The sequence below is a fragment of the Trachypithecus francoisi genome, unplaced genomic scaffold (assembly GCF_009764315.1).
Source record: "Trachypithecus francoisi isolate TF-2019V2 unplaced genomic scaffold, Tfra_2.0 Lachesis_group12, whole genome shotgun sequence".
NCBI lineage: Eukaryota > Metazoa > Chordata > Mammalia > Primates > Cercopithecidae > Trachypithecus > Trachypithecus francoisi.
The window spans coordinates 91,322,180-91,343,344 of NW_022681457.1; the positions used below are offsets into that span (position 1 = coordinate 91,322,180).

The window sequence follows — 21,165 nt, forward strand, 5'->3', positions numbered from 1 at the left end:
ACACACCAAGAGCCCATTGTTAAACACTTGTCAGCACTGAGGATAATAGATACTGGGAGGCAATCAGCAGTATCTGCTGAAAGTCAGGCCATGTTTCCTTGGTGCCTCCGCTGCCTTCTCTCCCTCGTGCTCCAGGTCCTTACTTTCTGCTCTGTGAGCAGTCTTCCTTTGGTTCAAATTTGTGAGGTTAGCTCATCTGTTCTAGCTTCTTCCTTGCCTGTAGATTGCCTGCCCTGGGGCCTGGTACCCACACTTGGGCTACTCAGCTCTGCCCAGGGGTGGAGAAGGTGGATCAGGATCATGCATAAAACTGCCTTCAGAGGAGCTGTGGGCAGAACTGGTGCCAGAGCAGGCACTATGTGGGGGCGTGAAAGTGCCTTCTCCCACCCCTACCAGAGTTTAGCTTTGTAGACAGCTGTCCTTGTGTAACTTTTCTAACATTCTTTTGTACCTCTGAAGATTGGATGGCTCAATTAGGTGAAATATGTACCTGCTGAGGTAGCAGGAGGCCTCTGGCTGAGGCACGGCTGTGCTATATATTACAATGGTAGTTTTTGTTATTGTTGTTTGTTTGTGTGTTTGTTTGACAGAGTCTAACTTTGTCGCCCAGGCTGGAGTTCAGTGGTGCAATCTCGGCTCACTGCAACCTCCGCCTCCCAGGTTCAAGTGATTCTCCTGCCTCAGCCTCCCAAGTAGCTGGGATTACAGGCATGCACCACCATGCCTAGCTAATTTTTGTATTTTTAGTAGAGATGGGGTTTCACCATATTGGTCAGGCTGGTCTCAAACTCCTGACCTCAGATGATCCTCCTGCCTCAACCTCCCAAAGTGCTGGGTTTACAGGCGTGAGCCACTGCATCTGGCCAAGGGTAACGCTTTATGGTATAGGTAGTACAGTAGTGATTTGCAGATCTGAGGTCCACACCAAGGACTGAGGAAAGGAGGCTGAATGGGCAGAGGCAAAACAACCCCGGAGGACAGAACAGAGACTTCAGAGCCAGGAAGACCAGGACCCAGAACCAAGCCCTATCCCTTCTCTGCCAGGTAATCTTGGGTGGCCGGGCGCGGTGGCTCAAGCCTGTAATCCCAGCACTTTGGGAGACCGAGACGGGCGGATCACGAGGTCAGGAGATCGAGACCATCCTGGCTAACACGGTGAAACCCCGTCTCTACTAAAAAAATACAAAAAACTAGCCGGGCGAGGTGGCGGGCACCTGTAGTCCCAGCTACTCGGGAGGCTGAGAAGGGAGAATGGCGTAAACCGGGAGGCGGAGCTTTCAGTGAGCTGAGATCCGGCCACTGCACTCCAGCCTGGGCGACAGAGCGAGACTCCGTCTCAAAAAAAAAAAAAAAAAAAATCTTGGGCAAGTTCACCTAACGCCATATTCTTCATATCTGCTGTGCCCTCTGTGCCTGAACAGCTCTGCCCTTTGCTTGTCTGGTTAATTTCTAAAGTCCTTCAAAGGTCTCTCATCTAAAAGGGAGTCTCTACATGTTTTTGTCCATGCTTTCTCTTTGGATCACTAGTCAGTTTGTTAGTATATGTTTGTCTACTTAGCTCCTAATTTTTCATCTGTCTCTGCACCAAGCTGGACTCTTCCATGACACTTTGGTTCAGCATTGTATCCTCAACACTTAGCTCAGGGCTGGCAGAAAGCTGTCACTCAACAAAAATGTGCTGAATGAATGAATGACCATGTGAAAGAATGAATTAAGTTAACTTCTCTAAACCTTATCTATAAATAAGGATATTTAAAATATCTGACAAGTAAGGCAGGACAGGAATGGATCAGAAAGCAGGTGAAGTGTCCAAGACAAAGTTGTAGAGATCCTGGAGGCCCCTGCTGTGCCAGTTATTAACTCTTTAGTTGCTGGAAGCTGCAGAGGTCTGAGGGATCCTGGGGGAGGAACTGGGAGTGTCAAGGAAGGTTGGAGCTGGGCACTTAGGGGGCTTAGAGCAGCAATCAATAGAAAAATATTTTGCTACTCACAAGCACTTGAGGCTATACTGGTGCAAACCAGCTAAATGTCAGCCTGGTCTGGAAAATGGAGGAACTAATATGTAACTGATCAAAAGAGGTGCTGGAGGAGATGACATAAATCAGCTCCGTGACATGCTAGGAGAGGCAGGCCTAAAATAAGGAAAACACCAGAAGCTTATGTAATAGTAGGATGGAAACAGCTGCACTTCACCTTCCTGCTCCACATCTTAGCCCCCAGTCACAAGAGAGATAGATAAGTCCTAAGCACCAATTCCAGGTGTGTATGGGAAATCCAGCTCAATTTGGAAAGGGTATCAGTGTCTGAGGAATTGTGAGTATGAAGAATCAGAACAGGCCCTGGGCATGACAGGCAGCAGAAGAGACTATGGCTCTTCAGAAGATTCTTCTTTGGCCAGGGAATGTTAGAAATAAGAATCCTCTCCATGAAAGCCTGGCCAGACACCCAACTAGTATTCAAGACCTCAGGTAGGCCCTTTCTTCCTCTCTGTGCTTAAAGATCCCTGGCCCAAAAGCTTATTAAAATAGCAACAGAGGCCCAGAGCTGGGCTAGGGCTTTTTGGTCTTGAGACTCCAGACCAGGATCCCTGAATTTACTTCTCCCTTAAGCAGCCCTTGGGAAACAGACATCTTGAGCATGGGAGGACCAGCCGTTGGGGATAAAGCCTGACTTCCAGGCATCAGGTAAAAACAAGTTATGCCCCTACATCAGACTTAAGCACAAAGAGGAACTGCTATAAGGGCAATTGACGAGTCACAGAATCCAAGGCTGGAGATGGTGCTGGGCATCGGGTTAGGGAAGCAATCTGGAACCTTAGCACCCTAAAAACCCAAGCATTGACTTTTCTTTCTCACTGAAGACTGACTGGCTCTATTTTCTGGTATGCATGGTGGAAAATGTCTGCAGCCAACGGCTCTTGCATTTACACCACCTCCTTTCCAGAGAGCAACCAGAGTCAGGCAGAATGGCTTCAGGGGCCTGGAGATGGGATATGATTATATGATTGGTTTAGTTTGGGTCAGGTGTCCACTTTGACCAATCATCTGTGGCCTGGGGTCAGGGGTGGAAGCACAGGTATATTTGACTGTTCTCTCAGCCTTCTAGATACAAAAGGAGCAAGGCCATTTCTAGAACAGGGATTCAGGGAAGGCAGGAGACAGAAGGTCTTTTGCATGTGATTTGCCCAGTGCCATGCAACTAGAAAATGCAACACCAAGTCCAATAGATTCTTAAGTTTTTTCCACTTTGCTCTATTTCAAGATTATAAAATGAAGGTCATTGTGCCTAAGGGACACCAGAGGTGAAGCCCAGAGCCTCAGAATCCAATAAGGGTTTGGAGAGCTAAAGGTAATGAGTAAAACAGTGCTTCCCAATACTGACTTCCCAGGTAGGCCATAAACTGGGGAGAGGCTGGACATAGTGGCTCACCCAGTAATCCCAGCACTTTGGGAGGCTGAGACAGGCAGGTGGCATAAGCCCAGTCTGGGCAATATGGTGAAACCCCATCTCTACTAAAAATACAAAACATGAGCCAGACATAATGGTGTGCACCTGTAGTCCCAGCTACTCAGGAGGCTGAGGCAGGAGGATCATCTAAGCGCGGAAAGTCGAGGTTACAGTGAGCTGAGATTGCACCACTGCCTGGGTGACAGAGCAAGACTTTGTCTCCAAAACTAAAATGAAACAAAAAGCTGGGGAGAATTATGTATATCTAGCCTGGGTCCTGGCAGGTAGGAGTACTCAGTATTTAGTTGTAGAACAAATGAATGAATGAGTGAAGGAAGGACTGTGCTTCTAAGTCATTTGTAGAGCCTGGTAAAAAAGAAAAATAACAATAGTAAGCATTATTTAGTGAGCACTTAGTATTCCAAAACTTTGCAGGTATTAAATCATTAATCTTCACATCAAACCAAGGAGCTGGCTATTATTATTCCCTTTTATAGATAAGATACTGAGGCATAGAAGCATTAAGAAATTCACTCAAGTTCAGTGTTCTAGTGAGAAAAACATCAAAAACCTAAGCAGCCAGGCCCGAGTGTCCACACTCAGCCACTGTATCACTGCCTCTCAAGATGTGAGCAGCCTGTCCCAGATTTAGGAAATCAGAATCTCTGGGGGTGGAACCTGAAAATCCATAGTTTAACCAATTTCACAGGTGATTCTGATGCACAGCCAGAATCAGACCTAAAACTATGCATCTAAAAATTAGCAGTAAGCCCAGAGCCATATGGCGAGAATAAGCAAGGTTGTTTCCAGGTTTTTAAAGTTTATCTGATTATGTGAACATAAGGTCTGCGGAATAATGTTGACTGATTATATCCCCCTTGTAAGGGGGGACCTCAAACCCAGATCAATTACAAAGAACCCTCTGAGGACCTTCAAACAGAAAGCCTGCTCAGAGGACCTGCTTATGAGCCGCTTTCCCAAGGGGCTCCGGCTAGCAGGCCCCCATCCTTGGGAGAGTCAGGACTGACAGTACCTGCCCTAGTTCCTGGACTTTGATCTCCAGTCTGACCTCCTTCTCACCCCTGCTCTGATCTGACAACTCCTGCTGGGTTGACCCCATCTCTGACCCTGGCCTGCCCCAGTTTTCAGGCTCACTGCTCCAGACTGATATCTCACATCATGACAGCTCGAGGCAGGACAATATTTGTATCAGCCAATAATGGAATCAAAATACCATCTCTTCTAATGATGTAGTGGTAAATGGAATATTCACGTCAAAACAACTGTGACTTTGAGAGTGGAATTCAGGTATCTTAAACCAACTCAGCACTGTCACTGAGCATGGGATATAGAAACAGTAAAACATAAATAGCCCTTGGTACTAACTGGAGCAATGCTCTTTCATTCATTGAACAAATGGTTATTGAGGGCTGATTCCACCATGGTTTCTGTATTAGCACTGGGGACAAAAAAGATGAACGAGATGTTATCTCTGCCCCAAGGAGTTCCATTACACCCAATTTTGCAGTTGCACCCAGAGATGATGTTTCAAGGATTAGGCAATTAATTAGACCAATTAGAAGAATGACTACAGGATTGCACTTTTAGAGAGGGTGTTTCTAACTTTGTCCAAGGCTCCAACGACCCTCAAATACTGGACCAACCTATGGAAGCTCAGGGAAGTTGGTAATGCACCTCAGAACACAAACATCTTTTAAAAACTTAGATCTGTCTATGCACCAAAGGTTCAGGTCCAGGGACTGATAATCTTCCTAGTAGTCATCAAAAGGGCTCAGGTCTGGACTTTGACATACCTTGTTTGACATACCCTGTTTGACATACCTTGTTCTGTTCCTGGCTGTATTCTAACTTGATGTGTGATCTTAGACAATTCACATCCACCCTCTGGGCCACAGTTTCTTCAGACCACATATTGTCTCTCTGCCCAGCTCCTCAAAGAATATTTGATAATTGTTTGTTGAGTGAATGAATGACTCCCCAACGTCCCTTCCAGCACTGGTATTGTAAGTCTGTGAGCTAGAGACTTCCTTGGGAAAGAATGGAATCGGCCTAGAAGAAAAAGTCTGGCCCATTCTTGAGGAACCCTTGGTCACAGTTCATTCTGTTCGTGTAATCTGCCCCTCATGAACAACCTCCCCTTTCTCTTCATTCCCTCCCTTCATTTTCCATCTCCTCTCCATTCTACCCCAAACATATTATTGTGGGTTATGTCCCCCAAAAGGGTATGTTCAAAGGATATTCACAGGGACTAGCCCCCAGTCCCTGTGATTGTGACCTAATCCAGAAATAGGGTCTTTGCAAATGTAATCAAGTTAAGACAAAATCATACTGGATTGGTGTGGGCCCTAATATCATGACTGGTGTCCTTATAAGAAGAGGTAAATTGGGATACAGATACACAGAGAGAACACCATGTGGCAACAGAGGCAGAGATTGGAGTGACACATCCACAAACCAAGGGGTGCCAAGGATTGCTGGCAGCCACCAGAAACTGGGAGAGAGGCATGGAACAGATTTTCCCCCTGATGCCCCAAGAAGGAACCAACCCTAATGACATCTTGATTTCAGACTTACAGCCTCCTAAACTGTAAGAGATTAAACTTGGGCTGTTTTAAGCCACCCAGTTTGTGGTATTTTGGTAGGGCACCCCCAGCAAATACATCTATCCAACGCCATTATTTGGAAATCACCCTACTGATGCATGTTAACAGAGCCCTAAAAAGCTCCAGGGGTCCTGACATCGCTCCAAATGCACACTGAAGATGAGTCATCACTGTGTCTATTGTGGATCTCTGACGCCAAGAAGCCTAACTCTCCCATGGGGAAAGGAGGGAGGCATCCCACATTATTATTTATCAGAAAGGATGCTAGGGGGTGGGGAGGAGGGTCACCAGCTGCTTTTATTCCCACCAGGGAAAGCTCAATAAGAAATGGACTTTTGTCACTATAGAAGGATGTCATAGTGACTTATTTTCATTCATTCAGTAAATGTGTATGGAGCACCTACTATGCCTGGTGCTGGTGGGTGGCTGGAGAGAGTGTATATATGGATGGGGGAAGGGTGCTAAAGAAATATAACGCACATTCCCTGGGTCCAATGAGCAAAGCTGGAGTTGGAGGCCTGCATACAGTATGGTGGGTTACTAGCATGGACTTGGGAATCAGATAGTCCCAGCTTGGATCCTGGCTCAGCCACTGACTTACAGTGTGATCTTCTTGAATATGTTACTTAATCTCTCAGAGGCTTAGGTTTATTTTAGGGATTAAATAAAATGATGTACATAGCACAAGGCCAGGGTAAGTGCTCCATAAATGTTAGTAATTCTCATTAATGTAGAGCAACGATGTTTACCAGAAACAACACAGGTAAAGAAGAGGGTGATTTTGATGATATATGACCTCTATCCAGTTCAGGCGCTCATCACCTCTTGCCAGACACTATCTGATTGAATGTTCAGAACTCTGGGAGGAAATTAGTCTCATTTCACAAATAACAAAACTATGGCTCAGAGATGTAAAATAACTTGGCCAAGTTCACAGAGCAAGGAATGTGGCAGAGCCAGGTGCAAACCGAAGTTCCCAAGCACATGTCTTCCTGCTCCTGGGCAACATTTATATGACAATCAGAAGGCGGTTGGAGGGCAGCACATCGGAGAGGGCCTAGGCACTTCACTTAAGGCTGTAGTGGCCTCTATAGAAAGTACGTTGTTTGTACTGGATTTATACACTTACTCTTGTTTAATTAGCAAATACTTCTCGAGCGTATACCATAGGGTGTTCTAAGCAGTTTTTTTTTTTTTTTTTTTTTTTTTTTTGAGAGGGAGTCTCGCTCTGTCGCCCAGGCTGGAGTGTAGTGGCCGGATCTCAGCTCATTGCAAGCTCCGCCTCCCGGGTTCCCGCCATTCTCCTGGCTCAGCCTCCAGAGTAGCTGGGACTACAGGCGCCCGCCACCGCGCCCGGCTAGTTTTTTGTATTTTTTTAGTAGAGACGGGGTTTCACCGTATTAGCCAGGATGGTCTCGATCTCCTGACCTCGTGATCCGCCCGTCTCGGCCTCCCAAAGTGCTGGGATTACAGGCTTGAGCCACCGCGCCCGGCTCTAAGCAGTTTATGTTGGTAACTCATTTCATCCTAACAAGAGTCTATAAAATGGGCACTGTTATTATTTCCATTTTACAGATGTGGAAATTGATATGCAGAGAGGTTAAGCAAGTTTCCTAACATCACACAGATTGTTGAATAGTAGAAGTAGGATTCAAATCTGGTTCTTTGGTTCCAGAGACAATGCTCTTAACCAGTATTCTATTCTGCGGTATCTTTTTATCAGGAGGGAATAGGTTGGCTGTTGGAGTGTGCACATAGTGGGGAACTGGGGAGGATCAACACCACACACACACACACACACACACACCACCCTTTGGTGCTATTACTGCAATAAGACCATGAGTCATTTGACCCTCTAGGGTGAATGGCAGGATGGGGGCTGTTTAGCCCTGGGATTCTCTGAGTCAACAACTTCTCATCCCTGGCCTACTTCCTGAAAACTCTTTGCGCCTCAGCTTTGGAAACCTTTTGAGCACAAAGAGCTCATTTCCTGTGGTCAGGAAGGACAGGACGAGTTCCTGATGACAGCTCATCTCCCTCATTAAGGCACTCATAAAAGTGTTTCAAGGAGCCTGACTTATGGCTCCACTGTTTGTCAAGATCCTCTTCTGCAAGGAGCAACTCCGGTAATTTGGTGCTAGAGATGTGCAAGAGAAACCAGCTCCTTTGAGTGCAGGAATTATTTATGATCTCAAGAAGAGAGAATGTAATTTGGAGAGATAACAAGCCTTCAGCAGCACAACAGGCTGTTTAATATGCCACGAGGGATGGAAGGCAGCTTCAGAATTCCAAAGCTAGCTAGGAAGCCTTGAGAGATTGTGTACATGTGGGTTGTCTGTTCCTAGGAAAGCTCCTGGGATGGTAACAGAAATGACAATAGCTATCAATTATGGAGGGTTTATCCCTGGGCCAGGGCCTATATGAAATGCTTATATTATATATGTAGATATATATATATATATATAGTAAGTCATTACATTCTCACAACATTTCTATCCTATTTTACAAATGAGGAAATTGAGCCACAGAAAGTTTAAGTAACTTGCCCAAGGTCGCACAGTCAATGAGTGGCCAAGTCAGGATTTTAACCCACGCAGGTCTGCTTCTATGTTTGTGCTCTTAAGCACCAAACAGTCACGTTTTAGGAGGAAATCGGGTTTTAAAGCAACCCAGGAAGGTGAAATGTACATATATTCAAAATTACCTTTGATAATCCCTTTAAATGCCTATAAACTTTAGTATATTTAGTTTGAGGCATAGAGCCCTGTCCAGTAATCCATAAATACATTAAAGTTAGAGAACCACGGCCAGATGTGGTAGCTCACACCTGTGAATCCCAGAGTTTTGAGGAGCCCAAGCAGGAGGATTGCTTGAGGCCAGAAGTTTGAGACAAGCCTGGGCAACATAACAATTACCCGGGTGTGGGGGTACATGCCTGTAGTCACAGCTACTCCTCGGGAGGCTGAGACAGGAGGATCACTTGAGCCCAGGAGTTCAATGTTATAGTGAGCTATGATCGCACCATTGTACCCCAGCCTGGATGATAGAGCATAATTTTGTCTCTAAAAAATAAATAAATAAATAAATACAATAAGAATCACTGAGCTAAACAAGTCTGTACACAGATGTTTGTGTTTTTAAACTACTGTGCCTTTAGCTAAACTATCAAATCCCTAGGGTAAAAATGGAAAGACAGGTTGGGCACGGTGGCTCACGCCTGTAATCCCAGTACTTTGGGAGGCCGAGGCAGGCAGATCATCTGAGGTCAGAAGTTTGAGACCAGCCTGGCCAACATGGCGAAACCCTGTCTCTACTAAACGTACAAAAATTAGCCAGGTGTAGTGGCAGGTGCCTGTAATCCCAGCTACTCAGGAGGCTAAGTCAGGAAAAGAGCTTGAATCCTGGAGGCGGAGGTTGCAGTGAGCCGAGATCACACCATTGCACTCCAGTCTGGGTGACAAGAGCGAGATCGAACTCAAAATAAATAAATACAATAAAATAAAAGGAGAGGAAAGACAGAGAATTCTACAGTGCTCCTACCTATTGGTGACTCTATTCTCTTTTACTATGTAGCCTCTGTGACCTTAACACATGTCACTTGTCACAAGGTATATTTGCTGTAGGATTAAGACATAACACCAGCATATCTTGAGAGGAGACAAAGTTCTATTAGAGAAGAGGTTCTAAATCCAATCCTAAATTAAATAAATGTGATACGATGAGACTAGCTTTGGGGCCAGATAAACCTGGATTTGAACCTTAAATCTGCTACTTACTAGCTGTATAACCTTGGGCAATTTGCTTAACTTCCCAAAGTCTCGGATTCTTAATCCATAGAATGGTCACAGTAATTCCACCATGTTGAGAAGACTGAATTTACAAGTTTTCTAAAGTAATGAGCTTCAGTGTAAATCACTGTAACTACGCATTAGCTCTTAATAGGTGTTTGACCAAAATTATGTCACATGGCCTCTCTGAGCCTCATTTTCTCTCCTTTGTGATACAGGCGTAACTGTTCTGCCTACTAATCTCAAAGGTCACCGTAAGGAAACAGTAAGACGCTGTACAAATTATTTACAAGGATTTTCTCAACTGCTCAGCACACCTGGAATTGTGAGGAAGTGCTAGGAGACTCCTGCTGGATAAAGAAAACTCGCGATTATCCCGGATCTGAAGTCAAAAATGGTCTTAGATCTCCACTTTTGCCATTTAATGTTGTTGTATGATTTTGGGTGAATGATCTAACCTCTCTGAGCCTCCACTTTCCCTACTATCTAGTGAGGTTAATAGGACAGACATCACATTCTGCGGCAAAGTGTTAAGGCACGTAGTAAGTGCTCAATAAATGTTGGCTGAATCTGGGTCTCTCTGGCTAGGCTAAGACAAATCTCTCCATCCGCGAGGTGGGAAAACTGCGCGCGGTCGCCATGCGGAGCTCAGGTATGGGAGATGCTCCCCGGGGCACCGGGCTCCGGAGCCTCCCCACTACCCCGCCCACCCGCCCGTTGCCATGGCCACCGGTTCAGGCTGGGAGCAGCGCTAAGGCGTGTTCCGCCCAATCCCCGCCCTTCCAGGGTGACCATTGGCTGGAGCGGCCACGTGACGCGCGCTGGTATGCTAATATATGGTAATGAGGCCCACGCCCCTCCTCCGCGGGCCGCGTCCGAGTAGCCAGCAGGGTGCGCGGCGCCGAGCCGAGGGGGCGGGCTGAGGGGCGGCCCCCGGGAGAGAGCGGCCAGGTGGAGGAGGAGCGCGGAGGCGACCGCAGGTAACGGGCGGGCGCGTGCGCGCTGGGGCCGGCTTGCGGCTGACGGGCAGCGCGCGGGGGACACCGGCCGCCGCGCTGCCGGCTTAACCCTTTGGCCACCCAGCTGTCACGGTCGGGCCGGAGCGCTCGGCCGGGACGGGCCGCGCGGGGCGGGGCATTGCCATGGGCACGGACAGGCGGGAGGCAGGCGGCCTGACCCCTGGTCCGCGGCGTGGAGCCCGCGCTGGGAGCCCGCAGTCCCGGCCAGCGACCGGTAGAGCGCGGCGCCCCCGGGCCGGTAACCCGCCGCGAGGAGGGCTGTGGGGAGCTCTGGGGCCGAGGCTTGCCGGGGGGCTGCCGGGAACGGGAACGGGCCAAGGTCCCGTCACTGGCACCCTTTCTCCGGAGACCAAGCACCCTCCCGCGGAGAGGCCCGCGCCGCGGCAGCCCGTGGCCTTGCGCGGCCTGCGCCTGCTTCGCTCTTCCCGCAGAGTGCGGGGAGACCCGGGGTGCGGGCCTGACCAGGGCGCCCGCTCCCCAGCCGCGGCCTGACAGCCCAGCCTCTGGCACTTTCGGTCCAGAGTCAAGCGTAGCGTGGTGGGCACCAGCAGAGGGAACCTGGGTTGCTAGAACTGGGAGGAGAGAACAGTCCCCTAGAGGAAAAGCGGGCCCCAAGGTTGGAGAAAGAGGGATGCCCTAGAAAGGCGCTGGTCCCTTGTTTTCTGTGCTGGGTGATGACCTGACACCCATGGGAAAAGGTCGGTGCTGGACACCTGGATCGGGTCTGTCATGCACAGAGGAAGCGGCTGTTCTACGTGAGTGTCTAACACATTTCTTATAAGGCGAAGCTTAAATTCATCTTGCTCCCCCAACCCCCTCCTAGGTCTGCTACAGAAGTGTCTTCTTGTAATTATCCCCCCTCCCCCATTTCACTGAGACTGGTGGCAGCTTTAGGCTCACAGTGTAATTTAGCTTTCGCTACAATAGAAATGGTAGGAGGAGAGTTGCGCCACTGATATTAAGCTTACCCTGGGAGTTTCTTGGAAGTGTAGGGGAAAAAAATATTTCTGTCACTAGTGGGGATGAAAATCGGCTAATGCGTCCGTGATATCAATAGAGTTTCTTTTATGAGTCTAAACTCGTTCCTTCTAAATCAAGAGAAAACGCGGTTACACATGAAAAGTACCAGGAACCAATTTGATTTTGCAAGTGAAGTGCAAATTGCACTTCCACGTTGCTCTTGATGTCTTTTATCACCCAACAACAAATACTTGGCATATGCCAGGCACTCTGCTATGTCTTGGGGATGCAAAGATGAATAAGATAATTAGTCCTTGTCCTGAAAGAAGTGGTGGCAGAAACAAATGAAATTGCTAGTAAAAGTGATTAACAGCACAATAGACGTGAATGCAAAGGACTGTGGAAGCACAGAGGAGGGAACAATTAGCTGTCTGAGAGGACCAGGGAAGGCTTTCCAGAGAACACATTTAAATAAGGTGTTGAAGGGTGAATAGGAGTTCACCTTGCAGAGAAAATTGGAAAGGACTGAAAAGGCAGCCAAAGCGGGGGAACAGCCAATGCCGCCACATAAAGAATATGTTATCTCTAGGGAATGGCTCTCTATTGTAACTATGGCTTTTTTCCTTCCTCTGTAATGTAACTTTCTAAAAGTAGCCTGGAATTTCTCATTCCCAGCCCAGTTGTCCAGTGATATTTTTCTTATTGTTTTCTCTGCCATATTTTCCCCTCATCAGTTTTTCTGAGCCTCATCCGTGGTCTTTGTCACCCATGTCTTTCCAAGTAAGAGTCCATCATGTGGAGGTGGAATAGGAGTGGTTTTCAATCGCTCTAAGGGAGACAGCCTGAAAACTGGGCATAATGTTTGGCACTAGAGGCAGCATCTGAGGAGAGCAAATCTAAACCATACAGAAAGAAAATACATGGCCATAACTAGGGAAGCAATGCTGGATGTCAAATCTGTGAGACCTGGGGAAATAAGTATTACGATCAGAAGCTGGAAGGATCTGGATTAAGAGAGGACTGGAGTGTGAGATGGGTCAGGGCAAGTAGTCCAGGACTGAGACCATGAACCGTGCAAATGCAGCTGACCCCACTGTTGCATGGTGCCAGCTGTGCATAACAGCAGTGGATCTGCCAGACTGGGTCAGGCCCTCCATAGGCTTTCCAATGCCTCCTCCTTTCTGTTTACCCTCCCTCCTTACTATTATCCTCTTCTCTTCATCCCAGTTTCCACCCATGTCTCACACGTATTGGGCTTCTTTTAATGAGGTCTTAGCTACCAGAGCAGAGAAAATCCCATTCTGCTGTCTTAGTATCTATCTCTAGAACTATAAATAGTTCATTTAACCTCATCAGCCATCAACTAGCCAGCCTATTTTTACTTCCTGATCATTTAGAAGCTGAGCAAGGTTGGGCCTAGAGTAGCAAGGTGGACCTCATCCCCAAAACTCTCCTATATTTGAATCAGATAAAGGCCTTTTTGCTTTGCTTAGACCAAATTTATTTTTAGAACAGATTATGGCGAGTTTTTGGCAAATTTTCTGTTTTGAATTATATTACAGATCAAGTCTAAAGAAGGTGTCACTGGGGTGTCATGCTTAATATGCTCTGCTAAGATTGATGATACTGTAAGTGCTGGAAAATCATGGGCGGTATTTAAGCAGTCTTCTCAATCAGCATATTTACCGAACACCTGCTTGTGTGCAAATACTATCCTGTATTTGTGATGTGGAGGAGATAGGAAAATGAGAGGGGTGGTGTAATATGGGGGTTATTCTCAGCTAAACAAAGATTTGGATCCCACTTCTACCAGGTACTTGCTACATGACTTTGACTTCAGTTTCTTCATCTGTAATAATGCCACCTACCCAATATTGATGTGATGAGTAAATGAAATCACAAATGTATAGCAGTCATTTAGTACCTTTTTGAGATGCTTAATACGTGGTATTATAGGAGCTGAGAAAAGAAAAAAAATGGTGATAATTGAAGCCATATCATTAGTTGAGTTCACCGGTGGTAACAGCATAGAAATAGAATAGAGGATGAAGGATTGAAACTTGGAGATATATCCCACAATTAGGGAGGGAGGGAGAAGCCATGGAGTTCGTATGGTAGAAAATAAGGAATATCAAAGAATCAAGACAACCATCTAATTTATTCATCAAACAAATACATTCTATTCACCACCATTTGTTGTGTACCTGACAGATGCCAAGGCCGGTTAGACATGCTATTAACCATGATAGTGTAGTATCATAAAAGTCAAGAGAAGAAAAAGTTTTGAGCTGCAGAAATTGGTCTGCAGTATGAAATTGTACAGAAAGAGTGGGAAACATTCATTCTATTTAGTAAACAGAAGGTCATTAGTAACTTTTTGAAAATGATAGCTTCACTAGAGTGGCAGGGGTGGCCATGGGGATATTAAAAGCCACATTAGAGAGAACTGTGGCATGAGATGCAGATAAGAAGTGGAGACAGCATGCGGATCACCTTTTGTATGTTTGGCAATGAAAGGAAGAAAAGAAATAGAGAAGTGATTAGCAAAGACAGCACAGTCAAGTGGAAGATTTCATTTTCCCTGTCTGCTTCATTATTTTAGTTGACCTAAAATATTATTCTTTTTCTTTCATATCCTTAATAGTAAGTCAGCAGTCCATTTCTTAAACTTACTGCTTTAATAACTACTTGTATGTTTCATTGAACAGTAATAGTACAGCTATCATTTGTTGAGTGCTCACTATGTGCTAGGCATTGTGCTAAGCTCTGTATACATTCTGTTCATTATCCCATTTAATCTTCCCAGCACCAGATTATAACCACGCAACCTCTTGGCAACATGGAAAGACTAAGTAAATTGCCGGAGGTCACATAGCTAATGAGTGGCACAGATGGGATTTGGATCCAGCTCAGACTCTAAAGCTTTCCTGAAGGATCATACTATACTGTCTCTGAAGTCAGGGCCAGCTTTGTGGGTATGCAACCTGTGCAGTCTCCCAGGGCCCTATGTTTAGAGGGGCCTAGGCTTGGTTTAATACTCTCTTGTTGCTGTCTTGGAATTCTTGATAATTTTTAACAAGGGGGTTCTACATTTTCATTTTGCACCAGGCCCCACAAATTAGGTACCCAGTTCTGCCTGAAGGTATCTGTACTACCTCCTGAAGGTAGGAAAGCATTTTGCGCTGTGGCCTTTGTTTTGGGTAGGTGGCCTAAGTCCTTGCTGTGTCATGCTGCACAATCACATTTTCCTATGGTCCCCTCATTTTGAACTCCATGAGTTGGCTGGTGTGAAGGGCAAAAGGAAATGCCTAGTCCATATGAAGAGAATAGAGAATAAAGAGGCAAGGAATTGCTTACTTAGAATGACTTCTGGAAACTCATCCACCATATTTTGAGGGTATTATTAGAGAGAGTTATAGTCCTGATGCTATTGTTACTCCCAGTTTAAATACAACACAAGTTCATTTCTATTCCTTTTTTAGTTAGATATACCCATTTGTTCATGGGAAGATATGGAGACCATTTTTCAACCTACTGAAACAGAAATTGGAGTGGAACAGGTACACTACGACTTGTCTGCCCTCATCTGGTGCCTTTTTAACCAAGTTGATGCTACCCTTTGACCCTCAAACCATGGACTCCCCCAGCAGCTTTGAACCCCACTGGTTGCCACCATTGTCTGGAATGCTTCTGTTCTCTCTTGCCTTTGTTGCCTACTCTGTTCCTTCATCTACCCACATGAATCAAGAAACACAGAAACTTCTATTTTCTCTAATTTTTGGCTTTACAGTCACTACTTGGAACTGACAACCAATTAGGTTTTTCTGGGTTTCATGGTTATGGTTCTCTCAGAAACAGTTTTTAATCGTCCTGTTGTTCCTCTCACTTCTGGTCTCTCTGAGTAATGATTTGACCAAGTCCTGACATCACTTGACACTTACCACTTGACCAAGTCCTATGCCAACCAACCTGGATTCCTTTGTGGGGGAAATCAGACAAGACTGAGATTGTATTGCCTCCTCCCATTACCTGTCTCATCCCCGTTCAGAGTGTTTGTTCTCATTTTCTATGCCCAACATGGATCAGGTAAGCCTAAGAATACGTGAGAAGAAAAATATGAAGAGATGTCCAATATAACCTGCAGTATACACATGAAACACAGTTTACATGACTGGGCTGGGTCTTCTCCATAGTCTCCTAGTTGTGCTATAGCATGGTCTCCATAAGGCACTGTAGTAGTTATCCATTGCTGTATAACAAATTACCCCAACATTTACCAGCTTAAAACAAAATTTTCTACTTATCTTTTAAGACTCATTTCAAGCATTACCTCTCAGAAGGCATTTCCCAGCTTGCTTTTTAAGAATTAGTAATCTCCTCTTTGATATTTCTTCATACGTTAGCATCTCATTATAGCATTTGCCACATTGTTATAATTGCTAAGGACCATGTCTTTTTCATACCCTTAAGTTCCTAAAACTATTTCTTGAACATCATAGATGCTCAGTAAATGGTTGTTAAAAGAGCTTAAGAATAACTCATACCTTTATCGGCTTTCACTCTATTCTTTATAAAATGTAGGTATATTGCAAAGTATCTAACCTTGTTTCCTGTGATAGGCTCATATATCATTGTTGTTGAAGTTTAAATACAAATAAACTGTAGTATATGTCCAAGACTGCTTGACTTGCCAACTTATCTACTCCAGTGAAGGCTTCTTGAGCTTATCTTTATCTATAGGTCTCTGTGCCATTCCTAGTCTGAAAGCAATTTTGGCCTTTATAGGAAATTATACACTGAGCACCCCTAGTCCAGAGATACTTGGTTCAATAACAAAGACAACATGTGTTCACTATTCAGATATGTGACTCTCAATTTTATGAGGGTACATCTGTGTCTGGCTTATTCACTGCTCTTTTCCCAACACCATGCCCTAGTAGATGCACAGTAAATACTTAGTGAATGAATTAATGAAACTCAGTTCTTGATAACTCACGTCCCATTCCTGTTATCCAGGTCCTGACCTCTGATCACCCAGAATCTTAGGCCTGATTCATCATTTCATGTGACCCAGACTTTTTGTTTTGGTCCTTGACTTTTATCTTCCAGGACCTTACTATAGCTGGATAAGAATCTGACCCTTTGCTTACTCAGAACTAAAGTATCTCTTTGTTTCTTGATTGTCCTAACTAATAATATAGGCCAGATGCCCTTAGAAAAATATTATTTTCTCTACCTGAAGCCAGAAACATTCAGAATACATATTAAATGTATTTAAAAATATTTAAACTGAAGATAATTACATTCAAATTTCTAAAGAAAGTAAACAGGCCCTTTAAGAAACAAGTTTTGGGCAGAGACCAGCATCTAAAATTTTGTGAGTCTATTAGAATGATTAACTTGTAAGCTTCAGCAAATCAATGCAAATTAATTTTTATACCAACCAGTGAATCAAAGGAGGGGAGGGAAATGAGTGAGTGTGTAAATATGGTTGCCAGGGAAACTTTTCCTGACAGAAGAGAGAACCTCTCAGGAATGTATACAGGCCCACAGAAGCAATGTAACCTGATCTTTCTCTGTTCTCTTTCTGATGGAGGAAGAAAAGATGTAGAAACCGTGGGTACAGATAAAGATGGCTTTAGGCTTTTCAAGAGATTTGAGGAGTAAGTTCTCCAGGACAAATGATGACTATTATAAGGCACCCATTCCTTCTAAGGATCCATCTAGAAATGAATCTATCTCTAAAATAGTATTAATGAATCAATCTCTATAATAGTATTAATTTACTCAATAAATATTTATTAAGCACTTTTTTTTTTTGAGACGGAGTCTCATTCTGTCCACCAGGCTGGAGTGCAATGGTGCGGTCTCAGCTCACTGCAACCCCCTGCCTCCCAGGTTCAAGCAATTCTCCTGCCTCAACCTCCCGAGTAGCTGGGACTACAGGTGTGCGCCACCACACCCGGCTAATTTTTGTGATTTTAGTAGAGATGGGGTTTCACCACATTGGCCAGGCTTGTCTTGAACTCCTGACCTCATGATCCACCCTCCTCGGCCTCCCAAAGTGCTGGGATTACCGGTGTCAGCCACTGTGCCCAGCCTTATTCAGCACTTTCTAAATAAAATATATATATTTCCTTTGCCCAGAAGGAAATATAATTATAAGCAGTTGATAATTTGAAAGTACTGCATTATACCTAGTTCTTTAAGTTTTGCCCCAAATTAATTTTTTTAGTATAGGGTAATGTGAACTTAACTAAATATTTAATGCTTTTTCTAGAAATAAAATTCTGTTTCTGTACAAAAAGCTTAACACAAGTGTATCTTGTGTTATTTCTATTCTTTGGTTGCTGCTCCTGAGAAAAACCTAATTCATTGGTCCATAAAGCCATACCCCAAAGTAGATGTTCATCTACTGACAGTGTCATCTTAATTTTAGATACAGTACCAGTGAAGGACACATCCATCTCCTTGATGGCTAAAATAGCGAGATCCTTCTTATTTTAGCTGTACGGGATGGATGGTTTCAGGTCTTAAAATCTTGGCTGTAAAATGCGTTTGGATTGAAATATGGAACACTGTCCCATATCTGAAGCCTACCATTCAGTGTCTCCATTCCTTCTCTTCCCACTTTTATTTTGTTTTCAGTTACAAATAAGGCTTGCATTTGTTTGAAAAAATATATAATTTTTAAGTCCTTTAATACTTTAATGTGCTAGAGTTGTGTTCCAAGCACAGTATCTTCCATTGGCCTGCAGAGAGGCAGTCGGAGGTAAAGGTTCACTGCAGGGACACTAGAGCCGTAATGCTGGGGTTCCAGCCTTGCCTCTTAGCCACTCATGAGCTGTGAACTTCCCAGCCTCCTTCCATCTGTTCTCTCTCTGCTCCAGTCTTCTTGGGTATAGTGGAGGAGAATCACAGTCCCTACCTCCAAGAATTGTAGATTTAAACAGGTTAATACATGTGAGGTACATAGTAAGAATTGTGTAAGTTTTACCTTTCATTATTTCCTATGGCCTCCTAGATAGAGTTGATCCCATTGAAGGAAGAGAAAGTTGAGATGTATAAAGGTATAATAACTTTCCTAGGGTATACAGTAAGTTTAGATTCAGACTATTCTCATTCTTAAGTTAGCACAGAAGTTTTCCATTCCACTTAGTAAGAGAGAGAGAAAATGAGAATTAGAATAAGAGGGCAGAACTTGACTTTTAGGGCATTTTGAAATAGAGGTTACTTCACATGAGATGGTGACACTAAAGCATGTGAAAATGAAATTGCTTTATCCAAGGCGGAGTATTAGAAATGGTTTGGAATAATATAAATAGGGAATGTAATACTGGATCAGGCCCATCGTATAACCAGCCCAAAATTTGGTTTCTGATCGTGATAACAGAGCTCAATTGGAGGGCATATTGTAGCTGCTAGCCATGACAAAATCTTCCGATTACAGGGATGGACTTGCCAATCCCTAACTGTCTTTTAGTATCCTGCTGTCTTTGTTTACCTGAGTATTTAAGCTTTATTTCTATTTTTGGCTTCTACAATCTTCTTTATTTTTTCAACAAACATTTAATAAGCTTCTATACCCCACTCTAGCAGCTGGGGATGCAAAGATGAGTAGAACCCAGGCATGGTACTACAGAGGTTTCTAAAGAAAGAAAGACATGGAAACATTAATTATGGTACTGTGCTTAGTACCATAATAGAAGTATGGACCCTGCTTAGAAATGTTAGGAAAAGTTTTCTGGAGAAAGTGACATTTGAAGGGTAAGAGGGAGCTTCTCAGCCAGACAGGAAGCAGTGTGTGCAAAGGTGGGGATGTCTTTGCTTGAGAGAGCACATATGGGAGACCTCCAAACAACCTTCCAAGACCACAGCAGAACATATGAGGAGGGTTGTTGCAGAAACGAGTCTGAAAAGTAGGCTGGCATCAGATCACAAAAGGCTTGGTTTACCAGGCTGAGGAATTTGGACTTTATGGTGGCGACCAAAGGGAGCTGTTAAAGCCCTTAGGAGTAACGTGATCAAATCTGCCTTTTAGAAAGAACACATCAGCAATGTGAAGGATGGTTTGTACAGGAGTGAGACCAGAGACAGAATCATGCAGCTAGCAAAGAACCTTTAATGAGCCTTCTCGTCTACTGCCAGTATGTTTACTCTTGAATATATATGTTTGTTCATTCAACCCCAGTTTGTTAATGGCATATGAGATACTGGACTTACTGCTGAAAATACTGAGAAACAACATACTACCCATGTCTTGAAGTTGCTTGCAGTGTTTTATTTGTCCTAAACACAAACTTTCTTGAGTTTTCAGCTTCTCTTTTCTATCCTCTACTTCATCTCAGTCCCAGGACTGGGGTTCTGGTATGTTGAAGTAAGCTCATTTGGGTTTATCTTGTCTGTACTCCTCATGACATCACCCATAACTCCTTCCTTTCAGCCCTCATATTTCCAGAGTTCAAAGTTCTAATCATTTAATAAGTTCCTGTAGAGAATGCATCTATTACATCCCTTTATTTAGACTTCTGCTATTTAAATTCTTATGTTTTTTCTTATTTCCCCCATCCTCAAGTACTATATGTTAGCCCTCTTAGTCACACACTTTGCCCTACTGCCTGTCCTTTACTAGCTTACAAAGTCCCGTCTTTATTCCTCTTTTCCTGTTTCCCCAAGTATATGCATACCAGAATTGCAGACTACATTATTTTCTTTGCTTTTCCCATGTGGGTGCCTTTCCCCCATGAGATCACAGTCCCTAGAGGAATAGCTCCTGACCATAAAGAAACTGAATATGAGGAAATATTTCTCCTGAAATAGAAGAGAAGATAGAGTTGTATTAGAAACACTAGTGTTTATTACATAATAATAATTGGAATTACAACTTATTGAGCACTCGTATATGATAATTGTCATGCGAGAGCATTACGTGAATTCTTATTTAATCCTCACAGACACTCTGAGGTAAGTACTCATGTTATTTCCATTTTACAGATGAAGAAACAGGCTCAAAGAGGTGAAAATAGTCTGGGCACGTTGGCTTACACCTGTAATCACAGCATGTTGGGAGGCCGAGGCAGGAGGATTACTTGAGCTCAAGAGTTCGAGACTAACCTGGGCAACATGGCAAGGCCTTGTCTCTAAAAAAAATTTTAAAAATAAGCCAGATGTGGTAGCATGCACCTGTAGTCTCAGCGACTCAGGAGGCTGAGGTGAGAGGATCACTTGAACCCAAGAGGTCAAGGTTGTAGTGAGCTGTGATCGTGCCACCACACTCCAGCCTGGGTACAAAAAGGAAAGAAAAAAGGAAAAAAAAAAGGTGAAATA

General features: G+C 44.3%; 1 protein-coding gene across 3 annotated transcripts in view; it reads left to right on the forward strand.

The window, feature by feature from the left end:
- The first annotated feature begins 10,724 nt into the window (after positions 1 to 10,724).
- Positions 10,725 to 21,165, forward strand: part of PHC2 (polyhomeotic homolog 2) — a 114,249-nt gene continuing 103,808 nt past the window's right edge. For 2 of the 3 annotated variants that reach the window (XM_033227199.1, XM_033227204.1), the window contains exon 1: positions 11,154 to 11,633. The gene's annotated coding sequence lies outside the window, so the exon portion shown is untranslated. Of the gene's footprint in view, positions 10,840 to 11,153; positions 11,634 to 21,165 lie in introns of those variants that run through there. The other variant, XM_033227198.1, reaches the window with a different exon arrangement.